The sequence below is a fragment of the Etheostoma spectabile genome, chromosome 22, assembly GCF_008692095.1.
Source record: "Etheostoma spectabile isolate EspeVRDwgs_2016 chromosome 22, UIUC_Espe_1.0, whole genome shotgun sequence".
Lineage (NCBI taxonomy): Eukaryota > Metazoa > Chordata > Actinopteri > Perciformes > Percidae > Etheostoma > Etheostoma spectabile.
Window position 1 is genome coordinate 8,755,992 of NC_045754.1, and position 19,523 is coordinate 8,775,514.

At 41.7% G+C, this 19,523-nt stretch overlaps 1 protein-coding gene across 3 annotated transcripts in view; it reads left to right on the top strand.

The window, feature by feature from the left end:
* The first annotated feature begins 278 nt into the window (after positions 1 to 278).
* tmem108 (transmembrane protein 108) overlaps positions 279 to 19,523 on the top strand; it is a 38,392-nt gene continuing 19,147 nt past the window's right edge. Inside the window, exon 1 of one of the 3 annotated variants that reach the window (XM_032503663.1) lies at positions 279 to 978. The gene's annotated coding sequence lies outside the window, so the exon portion shown is untranslated. The remainder of the gene's footprint in view (positions 979 to 19,523) is intronic. The other 2 variants (XM_032503665.1, XM_032503664.1) reach the window with 2 other exon arrangements.

A 19,523-nucleotide genomic window follows, 5' to 3' on the forward strand; every position in this document is an offset into this window, starting at 1 on the left:
TTTGCAATATTTATTAATACCTTTAATTTATGCTAATGGGACAAATACATTTAGTGTAGGCAGTGTAGTAAATTAATCAAAAAGAGAAGCTGTAGAAAATAGTTGTACTTAGTTCATCCATTAAAGGATTACTAATTAATCAATTAACCATGTCACATACAGTACATGTGCTGTGTCCAGCTGCTCTATAAGCTTGTCTATCAAAGATCCTGCGGCTTTAAAGTCAGCCTACAGTTTCTGAAGCGGTGCACCACGACAGGCTTCTTTGCACAGTTGGCTTTGGTTGGTTTGTCCACTGTCAGTATATCTGGGCGGTTTTCAGTCAACAGGTGTCCTCTCAGTTGAGTTTCATTGGCACTTTATTTCGTCATTCCAACGCCTCCTCTCCTGTAAGGTAACTTTAAGGTTTTTCTTGTCGGGACAGTTGGATTCAGAACAGCACGACTGAGAGTCCCCTGAACAGGGAGGGAAACTCTGCAGCAGTCCTCATTAAAATTCCCTGTCCGTACAACTCACCACGAAAACCTCCTTTAGTGGGTGGCACCGTCGTCCTGTGCGCCTCTTTAATTGCGCACCACGCATTAACGAGCGATCACGGATCACAGTTTCTTCAGCAGTGGCCGCGCGGATCACACTGCCTTAAGGTAGAGAGTTTGCTTCATGTCCCGCTATTTACGGCGTCACGGCTGAGACAGGAGAAATGGGCGCAGAGTCCCAGAGGTCCGGCTGGTAAAGGGTGGCGCCCTACGCATCTCATCCAGCGACTGGACACTCTGTGCGGCGACCCATAACGACGCGGTCCGCTCCTGCAGTGAGCTTCACTTGGCTTCTTGTTGCAGCTCACGATTGTGACATTCTCGGTGGGGACTGGCAACATGTGCGCCTGGTTGGTGTGAAGTGTGACACAGCGGCTTTGGGGTTTCATTTCTCTCGGATACGCCAAGTACCCGACGTTACGGCGCACCTTGTGTATAATAGGTAAGTACATCAGTTTATTCTCTACTTCAGATCAGACAGCTAGCCCTCTGCTATGTACCTGCAGTGTGTTTTATGGGCTGTCGTACAATACCTCTGCGTATTGATTATGTTGAGCATCCGATTTGTTGAAATCCTGTTGGCAGTTATGAGCAGTGACTGTCAACGACACGAGCATCAAATCCCTGTCAGTTCTGCATCCAACTATCACTGCAACAGATCACAATGTATGGTGACATAGTTAAGGTAATGGTTGATTCATGTTGTGTATGGGATTCAGTGTTGTCTCAGTCTCTTGGCAATCCTAAAAAGTATCTTGAAGAAAATGTGCTTTGAAATCTTTCATTAGACTTTGGGTGCTACTTGATTCTTGGAAAGATTACTGGTAAAGATCCCATGCAGTGTCTGGCTGTAGTCCCAGTTTATTTACAGCTGTAGGCTCGTTTACTTCCAAAAACGAGTTTAAAGTTTTTGGAGAGCCATCAATCTTGCAACTAGAGGATCTCTACCCTAAGTACCCTTCAAGTGGTTTATTTTGTAGGCAACATGGCAGTAACAATTGGAGGAACTCTTAAAACATAAGACTGCCATGAACAAACCGGCCTCACCAAATACCCCATATAAGTGTGGAGCTCCAGCATTGTTTTCGAGCACAGTAGGATGTGTAGAGTATAGAGTAAAGTGTGTACTAATTGAACCTGCCGGCCACTCTCCATTGTGCAAAGAATGTTTGGTTGCCTTTTCTCCACAGAAAGCCCTCATTCCTTTGTTCTGGGGGACAATCCTCCAATGCCATGTGTGTGCAGCGGTGGGGGGAGGGAGAGGGTCAGCAGGGGTATTGACATCTGTAGCTGACAGCTTCCTTGGGGCGAGCTGACATGCTGTGATACCATGAATGGGTATTAGGGAGCATATGAGCTAAGCACTTAACAGTAATGAGGACATTTATTCCTTGTACACAATGCTACGCGACCAGCCATATATCTGCAGAGATATTATGCAGGGCTGCAAACTCTGTCAACATTTATTGAATGTAATTTGATACATAAAGACGATTTGTGTCATAAGCAATTACCAAAGTTGTGAGAATTCATCCTCGGGGGAACATAAATGTCTTTACCAGATGTCATTATTGTCAAGACATTTTATGTTAAGACCACAAATGTGAACCTCGTTTTGGCACCAGAGAAAAAGTCAGAAGATTTGCAAAAATTTTAAGGATTCTGGGGACCATAAATGTCTAAACAAAATTTCAGTATTGGTGGCGGAACAAGCCACACTACTAGCAGAAAATACCGTAGATTCTCTGGTGTTAGCTTCTTAATTGTGAGGATTTACTGCTTTATGTAATTTTTAATATTTTAATGTTTTCTAATAAGTTGTTTAGAAATAGAAGTAATTGGAGGAACGTTGATATGGGATCTAGAAATATGTGATAGATATTTTTCAGAATGTTTTTTTTATAGACTATGTAATTGATTGATTGATTTATCAAGGAAATTAATACAGAAATCAATCAAGTCCCAAAGGACTTTACAGTCAGTATAGCACATGACAACCGTGATAACTGGCCCATGATTTGCTTATGTGAAACCTCCCAAAACATGTCATGAAGGCTTATGAAGTCAAGTCTGGATGAATTACATAAAGAGGACATTTTTAGAGGATTTTGCCTATAGGTTTTCACTGACAAATATTGCCCATTCTTTCTGGCATCCTGTATGATGGAGGCCAAAGTCAGCCATTTCAACATCAACAGAATTTTTAAAGGGCAGCGGCTGAACAGTCTCTACAGCTGCTCTGTTATCGCCAATGTCAGGAAAAGTCTACATTAACACCGAAAAACACCCGGAAACTATCAGCTGTCTCATCCAGAGCAACAGACCTCCCTTAAACAAACGTACCAGGGAAGTTCCAGGAAAAGGGAAAATCTGTTTTCTGACTCTTGCAGCAGAAAGTCCAACTGATGGGAAACTGTTGGGGAATGTAGCTATGGCAGTGTGAGCGGGTTTCATGCTTGTCAGTAAGCGTCCCTCATGACTGGTAGAGAGTGGTACACCATGAGGTGGAATGCAGCCCCATGGGCCCCACATGCTGCAGAGTATGTGCTCAGGATGGACTTCGCACCTTAGTCCAGCCTGACAAAAAAAGCATGTGGCCAAAACAGGATTTCACCTAAGCAAAGGGAGGAAAAAGCATGGCTGTGATTGTGCCATTTCTTTTCCTGTGTTTTCTAAATGCCAGGCAGTATTACCAAAGACCCTCAGCTGCTTTTAAAATGAATTTCATTTAAGCTGAGATTGGGGCTCGAATACAGGAACCGCGGGGGGAGGTGCCACACTGAATAGCAAGCGAAAGCCGCTCTATTCAACCGAGAAGAAAAATACCCCCCCCAGCCACTTATGATCCTATCAACTAAAGAGCATTCCCATAGGACCAGAGGGAGCCTGGGATGGTAGGGCTTAAAAAAACTCTCTTTTCCGAAGTGTTAACATTTGAAAGCCATACCGCATACAGTATCTGAGCATTGGGGGGGTTGAATAATATAGGTGCCTTAGGTAAACAAAAGACTTGAGTTGCAGCAACCCCACCTGCCCTGAGCAGGCACAGAAAAAGCAGATAGTTGGTAATGAATAACTAACCATCGTGATGATGAAAGGGGGCGATGGGCACGGGGAGATAAGAATGTGGCGACCATCCAAGCATGAGGTGTTTACAAGGGGGAATTCCTCGCATTCCTCAGCTGCAGCCATGCCACTCCAATCTGCACCTCCACCCACTGATGGTCACCCTCTGTGCCAGGAAGGGCCCATAAGGTTCCTCCACAGGAAATTGCTGTTGTTAAGGTGTTATGTAAAGCGATTTGTGAGTGTCGCTTTAGAGATTTTGGGGTATTAATAGAGCTAATACAACAGGCTGTGGAACATGTTCAGTAGATCCCCAGAGAGTTAAAATTCACACAAAGGCTTGTTTTTAGCTTTGAGTAGCAGCCTGGCTCTGGGGATGGCATTGTCAGTTGGTCCATCCCTGAAAACTATACAACTATTTGAAAGATTGTCATGGCATTTTGTACTGACATTCTTGGTGCCAAGAGGATGGACCTTAAAGACTTTGGTGATCCCCCGACTTTGCAGAGCCTCCTGCAGGTCAAAGTTTTCACTTATCCAGTAGAGTATCTCAACAGCTAGATGGATTGGCAGAAACGTAGGTACAAGCATTCATGGTTCATGGATGATGTATCCTAATGCCTTTGGTATTCTTCTGACTTTTCCTGTTGTGCCACCATGAGATTCACATGTGTTGTTTTGAATGAAATTTTAACCATTAACCAATAAGTTGCCATGGGATTTAGTCCAGGCATACATGTTCCCCTCAGGATGAATTGTAATAACTTTAGGGATCCCTTAAATCACCAGCAGGTCAAATGATTAATTTGTCCAATACTTAGTTTATAACTGAATATCTGCAATTTCCCATCGGCCTCATGTGGGCTTGGTGTTTAGCATGTTATAAAAACTAAGATGTTGAACATGGTAAACATTACATCTGCGAGACATCAGCAAGTAAACCCTGTCACTGTGAGCTTGTGAGTATGCTGACGTTGGCATTTAGTTGAAAACAACACTGGGCCTAAGTACAGCCTCACAGTGCCGGCATGGCTGTAGACTAGTCTTGTTTGACTAGATTTATTTAACAAAGGTTTTTTCAGAAATATTATTATCTGAAACATTTAACCTGCTGTGTCAAACTACAGGATGATCTCATAATTCCTAGTAGATTTCTCAGTGTTTCAAGGGTTACATTGCTCACACAAAAGTCTATAAATATGTGAGGAAAAGCTAGTCTGTTGCAGTACTATCTTAAAATCCTGCAATAAATCAACCTATATATGTAAAGTGCAAATGTTTAAACAAAAATAGAGCAAATAATATAGACCACTTTTCACACCACACTTTACAATTGCTAGCTATTGCTTTGTTTTACATAAAATGCAACACATTAAAATGGCCAAATAGACAATAAAGTTAGACAATAGATGATACATTACATAAATGAAAGTAATAACAAAGACCATTAAGAATAATAAAATGAGAGAATTATTAGAAAATAATATAAATTACATCAATTGAAAGCCAAAAGGGATTTCAGCTGTTGTTTAAAAGTTTCCACAGAGCCCATATAGGAAGTCATGAGGCTAGACTTAACTCAAGTTTTCATCCCTTCAGTATAATAAACTATTTTCAGTTTTTTTTTTTTCACAGGCAAGACCTTTAAGCGTAACAGTAAGATACTAATCTCAAATCCGTAATTATCTTTCTCTAATTGATCAGTTGGTCCCTTTAATCTAACTGTCTTGTCACACAAAATAAAATAAAAAAGCATAGAATAGAAGGATAAGATGTTTCTCATATTTTGCGGCAGAGAAGGGTTTAATACCCACATGTGAAAAGTGAAACACAGGGACTCCTCTGTAAGCAACCTCGGGACACAGAGGGTTAGTGTTTTAGGATCAATCATCACATTTTTTTTATGCAGCGCAAATGACTGGGCCTAATAGGATTATGACGAGGTCTGGTGGGAGGAGAAATGGTCCAAATCCAGCCTGGGGGTCATGTGATAGAGGGGGACAATACTAGCAGGTGTCAGCCTGATAATTACGGGGTCTGAAGCTGGCTCACCTATGAGGGTTAATGCTTCTAATGGAGGGCAGGTTGTTTACCCAAGCAAGCAAGGAAGCAAATCACCACCCTCTCACCCAGAAAAAAGGAAGAGCTTCTAGTTTTTGGTTTTCTTGACAACTTTTTCAATCAGGATATTCGGACAGCTGTAGTGGTAGTGATAGTGGTAGCTAATTGGAAGTCCCATGTTGCCCAAGTGTCCTTGGGCAAGACACTGAACCCCCAGTTGCCCCCAATGCTACGTTACCGGAGTGTAAATGTGTGTGAGTGCTTATCTGATGAGCAGGTCGCACCTTGTACGGCAGCTTCGGCCAACGCGTGAATGTGTGTGAATGGTTCCTGTACCATGTTGAAGCGCTTTGAGTTATCGAAAAGTGCTTTATCAAAACAGTCCATTTACATTTAGTTCTTTTAGTGCTTAACTTTTCATAACACCAAAAAGCATTTCAGCTATAATTTATGAATCCTTTGGATATAGCAAATTCCACCCATAGTCCTTTGTTTTAGCCAGCCTCCAATCTTTTACACATGCATTCAGTTCAAATCAAACCTTGTTGTCTGTCCAGACTCATCTGATAGAGGCTGCAGATTAAAGTGGCACCATATGCTGGGGACTGAGGAGCCCCCTCCCCATGGTAAAGCGTATTATTACGCTCTATGTCACTGTCAGCAACTATTTGTTTTGGAGGATTGAGGTGTCGGGGGAACAACTCCCATATCTTGTCTTAAACGTTTGGTCATCTCTACTTTACCCTTATACCTTAATCGAAGCATTTTCTATTCCTATCCTTTTTCACGCTGTTTGAGTCTGAGTTGAGGCATTCTCAATGCCAGGAAAGCAAATATGGTGCTCTTGAGATTATAAAACCATTGTTTTCTCTCTCTGCCCTACCCATGACGCATATGGCTCATTTCATGGCTGCCGGAGAACCCGACTGATGGGCTGAAAAGCAGCGGAGCTTGTGTTGCTCGTGTACAGTGCTTGGCAAGACGAGAGCCAAGTCCTTGTCCAGTTCACATGAGGTAAAAGTATATGAAAGTAGAGACGGAACGAGGAAGATTTGTCAGACTGCAATAGAGTGCCAAACTGTTGTTTATAACAAAATTGACTCATTCACTATTCACTATATAATGTTTATTAAATAGTGAACTATATAGGGAACGACCAAACGAGATGTTGGACTCTTCACTGAAGAGACATCGTCAGTAGATGCGGGGGTTATGTGTAAGACGGAGGTGGGCGCGTCCAGCATCATGTAAACAAACGGAAACGTAGGCTATATCGTATGTACGCTCAAATTAGCTGTGCATTGTGGGTATTTTATAGTGGACTATATAGTGAATTACACTATTTCAGTGAGAGGGAACGGTTTGGAACACAGCTCATGTCTCTGATGCCGTCCTTGCCAAACGTACCATGGGAGCTGACATTTTTATTGTAAGCATTGCATTAACATCTTCTGGAAGAACTCCTCAAATATTAAACTATCGGCGCTTGTCACCCCAAATTAGAGAGCCGTTTATGTGGTTTTTCTACTATTCTCCTCCTCCGTCTCGCTCTCTAGTCTAAAAGATTACAGGCCCTGGGGGGCTGGAAAGCTGTCTAGTAATCTGAGACAGCATTAATACTGAATAAGATGGAGCAAGGCGTTGGCCCTGCAAATTAATTTACATACACAGAGCAGCGTAAAAAAAAAAAAAAAAGAAAAAGAAAAATGACACAGTGGGATATTGCCTGGTTTGTGTGTGAATGTGTTTGTGTTGCTGGTAGTGGTGGCAGCAGGGATGGTGGTTTGTGGAAGCTACATCACCATGGAGACAGTGGCATCATCATGTAGCGAGGACGTTGATGCTGGAGCGAGTACACTATTGGCAGCAGAAAGGAGCAACATGGCAACAGCAAAATGTGAGTGGACAGCCACCAGGCAGACTTCTGGCTTTATGTCGAACACAAGACACTTGGACATATTTCCTCTTTAAAGCATTGTTCACTCTAACTTCACAGTTCTACTTTCATATGGTTCTGCCCCTGATCCACTCATACCTAGATTATCTCATACTGACAATGGCACTGTTGTGAACGACTGCTGAAGCTGCTGGAATGACTCCCCCCTCCCTAAACAGGAGTGTCCTTTGAAGAGAAGAGATGACTTGACGTTTTGGGTTTTTCAGAAGCTGTGAATAAATTGGTCACACTGGTCGCTGCTCCGGCTGTTTGTGCTGTAAAAACACTGCAGCTCGCTGTGGTATACGATGTGTCAAACATGCTGTAGTAGCTGTAATGATTTTTCTCCCATTCTCAACACTGTAATGAGAGTTTATGCATCTGGTGCTGTTGGATTGTTTCCTTTGCACAAAGTTGGACCATGCCAATGTGTTTGCAAATGTTCCTTCCTTAAAGTTAGAATCCTGGGAGAGTTAGGACCAACCCTACATGTCAATCCTGACAGCAATGATGTCCCTTTTGATCAAAATAACTGCAGACATGATGTTCAATGAGATGAATTACATCATTCAGATGGAAATAAGAAGTGTGATTGTCATAAAGTGAAGAGAAATAATGATGAATAAACGACAAAAAAATGTTCTGAAATATAGTTGCATGGATTGTAAAATGGTTTGCTGTGATATGTAATGGATTTGTAGTGATGTAACGCTAGTGATTGTTAGCATTAACTATTAACTCGTCGGTATTACATACAAGTACTTTCAGGGCGTGGTTAGAGTAAGAGCACGGAGACAGCTTTGACTGTGTAACTTGGTCCACTTCCTCCAAGACATGTTAGATAGCTCTTTTGTTAACTCAAGGAACACAATACACTATGAAGGCCCAATTGATGGAAATATGTGACTTATTTCAGTAACCCTAAAAAAGGTCATCTGTTAACTTAATATTGACAAAATAAATCTCATCTTACAGTAAGTTAGCTACATTGTGAAAAACTACTGGAATGGTCCTTTAAATTGTGACAGTTTTTTCGTCATCTTTTCAAGAAACTGTCACCACAGCAACTCTTAAAATAATGTCAGGGTGGTTTGGCCTGTTCCTCTGCTTTCCCCTGAGCTTTTCGCTCCATTCTTCACTCTTCTACTAATAATAGATGCTGCTCGTCCCCGATGTATTGTCCCATGTCCAACATCACACAGAAGAGAGAGGCAGCAGAGTGATGGACGAAGCGACACCTGCAAATTCTCTCCCAGTCCAGCTCTGTCTCCCCACGGGGCCAAGCATTTGACATTTAACTACGATAGCCTTTTTGCAACTCTGCTTCGTCGCGTTTTAAACCCAGGGCTGGATATCTTTTGAATCCCACAGCTTGTCCCTCCATCCTAACGGTAAATGAAAAAAAGAAGTTGGCACCAAGCAAGTTTAATCCATAAATATTTCACCTAACCTAGTGCTGAAAAATGCTGATTAGATCTTCTCAAACATGATAATTTGCCACTTTTCTCTGTTTTATGTCAACATAAAATTAATATATTTAGGTTTTTATACTGTTGCTCACACAAAAGAGCAATTTTGAAGAAATCTTCTGCCCTCAATATGTGACACTTTTTGTTTGTTTTTCCATTTATTCCCGAGTGGGTGGAGGCCAAAAACACCATGAACTTTATGATCAGTAATCATCTTTTCATGTTCATTATTTTATCTGTTTGATGTTTAAAAAAAAGGGCGTGTATCATCTGTGGTTTATCACTTAATCATAGACTCTGTGAAGCTTACCAAACAAATCACCCACAAGCTCTCAGCTCCACCTACTCCCTACCATAGCATTGAAACACCATTTCATCCATAATATTAAACACTTCTGACTCGTGTGTGTGTGTGTGTGTGTGTGTGTGTGTGTGTGTGTGTGTGTGGCTAAGTCCAACTTTTTCCTCTGCTGTTTACCTATTCATTTATTCCGTCATGAGTGATGGCACGGGAAAACCAAAGCTCTACATCCTCTGGTAATTAAACATCTGTTGGTGAGACATTTTTCTCCTGGAAAGCATTTAAAAAAAAACACAAAAAAAACAGACCCACACGTACTCTGAAATGCAGCTAGTGTTGGTAATGAGCGTGCTGAATGGTAGCACTGATTGCTCTCATTATTTCTTCGATGGGCGTCTGTGAGAGCTACTGTACTTGATGGATGTTGCCTGTCTGAAAGAAAGCTCCTTATGTGAACATCACACTTTTCAAACTTTAAGGCTACCTCACACCTGTGGCAACAACATTATTTACTAATTGCAGGTTGTGAAGTTTCACCCTCATCTTTCCTGATCCTCTTGCATCAGACTTGCTCAATTTCACACCACAGCCCAATGCAATTAATCACCATCATCAGTTACTCAACATAAACACATGAATCCTCTCCTAGTCCTCGGTTCAGGAGTGTTAGAGTTGTGAAAGAGGTTTCTAAATGTAGCTACATCACAGAAGGCTTCAAATCTGATTCAGAGTAATTGCTTGTTTTGCTCACAGAGTTTCAGCACGACCCTGTGGGCAGGACAGCAATTATCAACTGCGTGGTCCAGTTTCACAGACAAGGATTATTTTTTGTAAGCACTAAGTTATTGATGGCTGTTTCTCAGTGAAGGTTTCAGTCACTGACAACAATGATTAATCAATGTCTTCGGAACTGGGATTGTTTCCAAGGTGATGGATGGTTGTGATGGGCTTTCAATGTTTTAAGAGAAATATATTACGTGTTAGAAAATTAATAGACACCAATTTCATTATCATTCATTATTTCTAAGTCATTTTTAGCCACACTAGCCGAGTGGCTTGTGCTTATACCACGCTAACATTCTGCTAGGTAGCATGCTAAGTTAGCTAAAGTATTATGGGGAACATGGTAAACATTATACCTGCTAAACAGCATGTTAGCATTGTCATTGTGAGAATGTTAGCATCCTGCAACAATCTGCTACAATTAAGCTCAAAGCATTAGTGTACCAAAGTACAGCTTAGGCTGCATAGTATATGTATAGGCTGCCATGTTAGGCTAAACCTATCACATATTGCCCATGGCTGTAGACTCTGTCTTGTTTTAAGGTAAATGCCGAGCATTTTGTTCTTGAGTGTGCAACAAAAGTCCCACATGCGGTCAATCACTTGCGCTCACTTTATTGCGAATGAATTATTTTCTTTTAGTGATATTTCTTACCCATGACAACAGTCCTTGTCTGCTTGATTCTTTGAAATTCCAGTCTATAGATGTGCCCGATTGTTCAATTTCTGCCAATTATATTTGTTATTTGCTGCTTTTCTTACAATAATACTGTCATCCTGGCAAGTATAGTTGCAGGGTGTCTGCTCTGTGATATAAATCCATATTACAACTCTGCCCCTTTGACACCTCCTCCTTTGTAACTGGACTCCCACTGGACTGGCCTCAGTATGGTCTCACTTTAAAATGTCAACCCTGACAGGTCCCCAGGCTGTCATATCTTTTCTCATCTCCAGGTAAACATCAGTCCCAGAGCCACAGCACGTGCCGGTTCAAGTCATTACTGCTCCCTTTCCATCAAGTTTCAGCTCCAAACCACGTACCACTTCTTTTATCAATGCACTCTCCTGTGGTGTCTGAAGGAAAAAGGTCACCCCTGTCCGGATGGGAGACTCCAGGCTCCATCACTCTAAAATTGAATCACCTCTGGATTATGCCAATCTCAAACTTGCGTGTGTGTGTGTTTGTGTGTTTTGTGTTGCACGTCATGCAATTTACTCTTTGTGTAATTGGCTTATTAGGCCTTTAGTCTGTTCGGAGAATTGAGCAACTGGGCAGCTCATCCATAAGTAAATTCACCAGTTTCAGGCCAATTGTCTTTTTCGTGTTTTTTGTAGAGTGCAACTGTCATCATCCATCAGCCTGAATAACATGAAGAAGGCGTAATTGATGCGATGTGTGTGTGTTCTGCATAGAGCGAGCCAGGCACACTTTCAGGACTATCAGTAGTTAATCCGTCTCACTAATAGTGGGGGTTGGAGCAGAAGGGGGGAGGAGGAGAGAGGAGAACAATACAACATCTCAGCCTCCTCAGGACACGTGGTCGTCGCCTGGCGGGAAATCTCTAGACCTTGGACGATTTCTACGGATGTTTCTCCTCTCCGTCACTCGTCCCGGTCGGCTCTCAGCAGTCTCTGCTGCACCGCTCAAGGAAACGAGGTACAATACACTCCCCCCCTCCAAAAAACATCCTTCTCCACTGCTTTTTGTTCCTGCCATTGTCACTAGACAAGAGGCTGCGTCAAGAGGTAAAATTAGGAATGTGTGTGTAGACTAAGGAACTTCCTGGACTTTCTGAGGCGTGTGTTTTACTGTTTCTGCAGAAAGTAGGTCTGCAGCCCATGAACTATGACACGAAGTGTAGAGAGACGGTGGAAACAATATGTATTTCCCCCTTCGCCATGCAAACTCTGTACAGCACAAGATTGCTGTGTCTACCTCATGGACATTCCTGAATGCACCAAAGGGCCTTGTTTCCTGTTCTGCTCCGGACGTGTGGTTCATGGATACTCTTTAGTAAGATTATCAACTCGCATGTCTACAGGAAATAGTAAAATAAACTGCGTACTGTCACATTTTTGTTCCCTTACATCTTGAAATCCAAATAGCAGTGTTATTCTGCAACAAAAGATTTTCCTTGGTTAGTTATTTTCTTTTATGGTTACCTCAGTTTTCTTCATTGTGTTTGAGTCTCAATTGTAAAGAACGCCCAAAACATTTGTCTGTTACCCTTTAAAGACGAACCTGTGACTAACTTCTTGTCACAGGTTGCGTAGATCTATGAGTTGTTCAACCAAAGAGTGTTGTGAATGTTGTCCTTTCACATTGTTTCATGTAAAATATTTTTAGAGGCCTGAAGAGGCAAAACTATACGGTATTTTAGCATAGAAATTCATTCTTGGCATTGCAATCAATATGTAAATGTCAAAATAATCTCAAAAAATCTTTTTATAAGATAACTTGTAATTATCTAAGATATTATATAAGATAGTAAATTGAGTGTGGATTATTTGTTCAAATATCCAGTATTTTACAAATTTTAAAGCAAAAATTAGAATCACAATCAACATCTAAACAAAATGTTTTTGAGGAAACAAACTCCTTTAAATTTGCCTATTTGGTTTGTGTTGAAATGTGAAGGGTTAAATTAATTGTTGACCCATCTGAATTTTTCTTCCACAGCTGTAGCTGGGGAAGAAGTTATGCCTTCAGCTCTGTGATTGGTAGTCCAGCTATACATTTACAGAGGGCCAAGCAATAGTTGTTGTATTGCATTACTCCATTAATCCACTATACAATTTTGCATAATGTTTAGCAATAATGATATCTTGAGTCATCAGACTTTAAACCACTCTGACACAACTCTAACAGCCCAGAGGTTGTTTTTGCCCTCAACCCTCAGCACGTTGAAATAAGCCCTGTGAAATATGTTACGCAAATTTGAAGGGATTAAGATTGTTTATGGTATTATGACCTCTAAATTGGTGGCAACCTATGGCTCCTTACTTTGCATGGAGTAAAATCTAGAATAGTAGGGCCAGGTTTATGCACAGAGGGTCCAACCTCTTGGTTTGTCATTTTCCACCACTACATTTTTAATATCTTACCCTCAAGGCAAATAAAATTGCTTTCGTGTTCATGCATGATACTTTGTTAGATCACACGAATCACTTAGACATGCTGTTCAACTGCTTCCTTCTTTCACATGTGAGTATTCATCCTTTCATCAGAGCTCGTCTGGATTCAAGGGCAATTCAGTTAACCTATATCAATGGATGAGTCATCGTTTCTTCTGAGGCCAGTGGACAAGGTCTAAGCCCACAACCTCTCCCCTCAGAAACCGCTTCTCATAGGGGACTTCTAAGCACTTTGACAAATGGTCCTTCTCAGTTTAATGTTGCAGCCGTTGTGCTGCAGTGCACTAATAGTGCTTCTACTCTTACCAGCCCCACGGTTTTCACTCACTGCATGAAGGCCTGTGCTCGTATTCTTGTGATGAAGTACTGCTGGCTTTCTTTAATGATTCACCTGCTTGGTATAAGAGGGTAACCTGCGTTCAGGGATGCCTGGTGTTAACTGTGATGCCCGCTGGGATGCTGGAGGATAGATGGTGGCTGACAGCACCCTTGGTGTTGAAGTGCTACTGCTGTGTCATGCTATTTTGCTGTGGTGTTGGCTTGTCTGTTTGTCTCAATTTAAAACCTCTGGAGAGGTGTCTGCTTTTATTGAATATCTGGTGCTAAAAATACCTTCAGCCTCACCAATCAGAGCCGAGAACAATTGAACAGTGAGATGTGATTGGATGGGATGTGATGCCCCATGGATGTTGCTCACTGCAAATACTGACAAATAGGAAAGAGCATATACTGTACATACATCAGAATTAGAAATTAAAGATGCACCAGACAATTTTACACTTTATTGGCATATGTGCCCAATGTGCATATCGCCTTATCTTACAGATTTAATGATGAATTTAATAATGAATTCTGCATTCAGAGATCAGTATGCATATGCAGAATATGTGCACAGAGATCCACATACATAATAAACGTTCAGAATCCTTGTTTTTTTCTTGGTTTTTCTTATTTATTTATTTTAAATGTCCCATTTCCCAGCTTCCAGACTCTTTAAACCCCCCCCCCCTTTGGTTCAAGAGACTCAGAGCATGAAGACCATGCTTGAAGTAAAGATGAGAGAAGGGGAAGAGGAGGATACTTATTTGGGTGAAAGCATGACATGACATTAAAGAAGTGGGGAGCAAAACTAGATGGGAGATGAAGGAGAAGAGAGGCCCCGGCAGCTCAGGGCTTTTCTAAAACATCAAACCCTGTGTTAGAATCGCTGAGATCACTTTACAGAGTGGTAACCGCCTCTCCCGCTGTTGTCTCCCGGCTTCTGGGAGTTAGCCGTAGACCCATTCCCACCCTGCCAAGCACATATGCCTTGAAAACACACAACCATGAAAGATATTACTGAACAGATACTTAATAAACCAGTTGTCTCCGCCTCTGGGAAGTTAACTTAAGAGCTGTAGTCAAAACCACATTAGTTGAGTCTAAATCAATTCGGAAAATAGTCTTTCTAAAGGGAAAAATAATGCTTTAGAAGTTAAAGAAAAGAGTCTATAGAGGCATATCTATCCAGCGGTGATAAAATCTTTGATGGATGAGGTCAAATACTTCATCAAAGGTCTCCCAGCCTATTTTCCCAGTGTAAATGTAGATCTTTGACACCCATTAGGTGGAGGATTATGTGCTTGTTATCTGTTACTGTGGCCTCATTGAGCGGCCCTGGACCGATAATCAATATGGCCAGTAACCAAAGATGAGGCTTTGATCTAATGTTGGGTGTTTTGGATATGAAAGAGGAAAAGGGCCCCAAAAAAAAGCTCCGTTTGCAGTCTTATTGTTCACCTATTTTCAAAGCTGCTGATGAGAAATCTTGTAAAAGATTGTTTTTTCCTCATTATTCATCCTGCCTTCTGACCTGTTCTGGCTTCCTCATGTTCTATCTTTGGTGAACAAGCCTACTGTTGTGCTTTATCCACACAGGACCTCATTTTCACTTAATGTGTGCAGAATCACAAAGGGAATGAAAACAAATCCAAATATCTCCTTTAGAAAACAGCACATTCAGACTATTGACCAAATGTTGCTATGAATCCATTTTATTTAGATCCTTCTTTATGTATTTTTTCATCAATATCAGCTATCAGCCACTTGTGTGATCAAATTTAAATTTTCAAAGAGGTTTGTTTGGATTTAAAAACACTACCTTATTATTGTTCCTAATGGTGACATGCTATGGATTTGCTTTATCATGACCTTTGGAGAGCTGGGATGCATAAAACATGCATTTCCATGAGTGTCTGGATTGTGTTTAGACCGTTTAGACACCAAAAAGCCCAATCCCTCTGGTGTATGTCATTATGCATCCAGTAAGTGTGGTGAATTTAACTGTCATCTTTAAGCCCCTTTCACCTATTTTGTGGCAATGGTATTTGTTTTTTGATTGTGTTACTGGTTGTGACAAGCGCAGCGGGACGTGACACCCTGTAGTCTCACATTACTCTTCATCATCAGAGAGCCGCTCGCAGTAGCAGTCACTCACTCACTCAGTCAGTCAGTCAAGGGTCACATAAGGACCGAAAGAAGAAAGAGGGAGACGTAGACAGAGAACAGGAGGATATTTACGACTCAGACAGTGGCGAAGGTGAGCTGCATCCCAATTTGTCTGCTCCTTCACTGCCTGGCTCAAGAACTCTCTGAGGAGATAAGGAATAAGCTTGTGCAGAACATTTGCAGGTAATACAGGTCTTTGAGTGTCTGTGCACCGGCTATGACCAAAAAGCCAAATATCCACTTGGGAAGTCTGTAGAAATCCATCAAATTGGATTTAGTGTTGGAGATCATCTTAGAGCTTGTGTATTTGTGATTTTCAGTACATTTAGGTTCTTTGTGATGAATAATCTTCTTTTTTTTTTTAGCTGTGCTCACTTTCTCTCAACCTCTTCTATTTTAGTTTTAAAATGATTTTCTACTCTTCCCATAATTGCTAACTCCCTTTTTTAAATGTGTCAAATTATGCTTTAGTTAATTAAAAAAAATGTGTATCTATTATGGATTCCACTGTGGTGGAAGTGCTTCCTGTGTGCTGTTAGTCAGGTCTGACTTCAACGCTAAACACATGCATCCGCTGACAGCGCACCTCCTCCAATCATTCCAAGTGCTTGATATTCAGTCTGTGGTGTCGTCTTTCCAGTGATATAACAAGTCAGTCACAGGTTCTTCCCGGGGCTCAGTTACCAGTCACACTCTTTGTTTCACTGATTCAATCCCCTGCTGGATCTGTCAGCCAGTCTGGCCTTCCCTTGGTTGAAGCTGCCTGAGTCTGGCACTTACTCTTACAATGTAAAAAACATACCAGTGCTTGACTTGACTCCCTAAGACTTGACTTTGGTCTTACAACTTGGATCAGACTTTAGGTCAACAAAATGAGAACTTAAATTGGACTTGCCTTCTGTGATAGTGAAGTTAAGAGTTGATTTCACTACGGACAACTTGACTTAATAAAGACTTGAGACTTGAACTCAAATAGGAACCAAGTCAGCAAAATGAGGACTTGAGACTGGACTTGACTTCTGTGAGATTTGACTCAAAGACTTAAGACTTGGGACATAGATTCAGGTCGGATTGAGGTCTCAAAGATTAGGACTCAAGACTTGATTTGGAATTGACTAACTTGATACTTGACTCATTAGGGCTTGACTTGACTTGAGTAGTACTTAAATCACAAACAATATCCAAATCTGACTATTTTACTTGAAATTGAAAGCGAAAGCCTCAGTTTCTTAGCCTAGAAATCTAGACGCACCCTAGTGCATGTAATTTGCCGCTAGGGTCAGTCTAGCAACTCTCCGTTGGCTTGCGAGCTGGAAAAACCAAATTCTAGTCAAGCCAATGACATCGTGTAAAGAGTCGGTGGGCGAGCTTAACATAAGGACGACAGAGCTGCGACGGTTCCGCGTGAATTCCCTGTAACTTGAAAACAAAGAAGGTGGCTGCTTCAGCACCACCACCTGCAGCGGTCTTTTGAATCAGCTTTGGCGCGGAAGGTAGATGTGTTCGGAGTTTTGCCGACCGGATAAAGCAAAAGTTTAATCTATTAACTAGACTTGCTCTGGTTGGTTGTAGCGCTATCCTACTGCGTGTGAAGGGAATTTGAAAGACAACCGTTTATCCCGCCCCTCGGATTGAGCCCTGCCAATGGTGAGTTCCCAGACCCAACATCTTGATGTGGTTCTGGCTTGTTAGGCTATCAGTTTCTGACTTAAGTTCTTGAAATGCACTTTGCTCATGACTTGACTTGGACTTGCCTTAGAATACTTAAGACTTGACTTGAGACTCAATTTGAAAGAGATGACACTTGGACTGGCTCCAAAAGGTGTAAAACAGCTCTGAAGTTCCCCAGAAGCTTGTGCGGGAAAAAAAATTCTGTATTAATGTTGCAGCTGTACAAATGCGGAGAAATTCTAGCTGGCTACCATTTATCTCTCTGTCTGTGTCTCACGTATGTTCACCCACCCACAGATAGGCCATGATTCCTCTGATGAATTGCTTTAGTCATTGGTCCTGGGTTTGTGTGAGTGTGTAATGAAAGGCCGGTGACGCTGTTCTACTCTTCCTCGGTTGCCCCTGAGCACAAGTGCTCTGCTCCTCCTGAGTGGGAGTTCTCCACTGAACGAGTTAGAGATTCATTCATCCTGTGAGAGCTACAGCAGGTTTCTTCATAGTTGATGTGAAAGTTAAGCTGAGATTCTGTGTTTTTGGCATTTATAAAGATCAGGATAAAGGGTTTCAAAGTATGGAAACAAAAAAAACATTCCGCAAATACAGTACAGTGACTAACATGCTCAGAAAATCTACATTAATGTCTATTAACAATCGTATCATCTTTAATGCTACACTGTCCTGCTTTCTCAGTACTGGCATATGAGATACGTTAACCCGACTATGGCCAAAATATGGATGTGAGCTGACAGCTTGCTGACTGAGCACATTTACATCTGTAGTAGCGTGATGCTGGCATCGTGAGACATGAACATAAACCTGGAGGCGTTTTTCTTTTAGTTGAAGTTAACAGTTTCATACCTGCAGATTTGTTTGTAGAAGCTCTATGTGCATTTTGTTTCTCTTTACTATTTACTCTGACGTCATGTTCTGGCTTTTAGTTGTTGTTTTGACAAAACCAGTCAGAATTAAGTAACATAGCCATCCTGCCAACATGATTTCAGTCGACACAGAAACAGCTACCTTAACTTATTTCACGCTGGTCAAACCATAGGACCATAGGACCCTATGAGTCTCTGAGGTGGCCCTACACCTTACTTTGGACCACATATACAGTACAAACTTAAAGTTTTTGTTGTTGTTTTGAAATAAATGTTATTTTGATATGTTGAATAACATGCACAGTTTAACCGTGTTTTTCACGCCCTGCTTTTGTAAAATCAAATGAAATAGAGTGACTGGCTGGGACAGAGAGTGTGATGTGTCTCTTTCTCTGCTAGTTCAGAGTGAACAGCATGCTGGGAGCCTAATGTTCTTTTAATGGCCGGTGTGTTGCTGTGCGGGCAGAGCCTGGAGGGGAGCGATGGTGCTGATTGATAACCTACAAATCCTCTGCCAGCCTTTATGACACAGCACCGAGCAACTCATCCTGCCAGGTTCACCATCCAAGGCCATGAATGACAGCGCTCACTCATACAGCTTACCACAGTGACTCAGCAATATGGCTGCCTTCAGTGATGGTTGGATTAGAAAGCTCCCTGCAAATCTATTCCTGCTTTGACGTTTGTGCTGCTCGCATTTAATTTAGGCTTGTTGTTGCATGGACTCAATACTGGTAATCATTCAGTTGTTGTGTGTCCTGGCTGGACAATTAAATTAGCAAAGCCCCAGAGTCTCTCTTGAGTCACAGGCAATGTTTTTTAACCCTCCCACTGACGAAACATGAGGCTTGTTCGTGAGGAACTGTGCCTCGCCTGTAAAGTGGACGAGAGCAGGCGGCAGCAGTTGGGGGCGGTGAGAAAAATCCGCTCTCTAGTCGGACAGTTTCCAGCCGTTTCCAACAGCCTTCGGCGAAACAGGAAGTGACAGACACACTGTGGTCCGATTCCGCTTTAATAACATTTTATCAGACTCACATATCAGCTTGTACAAGTCTCCAGTTGTTTTAATTATGACAGAGTAGCTGTCAAAATGCTCTACATGCTGTTGCTGATTTTAATTAACAACAGATTGTAGATGATACGTAATCTGAACGGATTAGTCTCTCTGACTTCTAAACGTCACTATCAGCCACACAACAT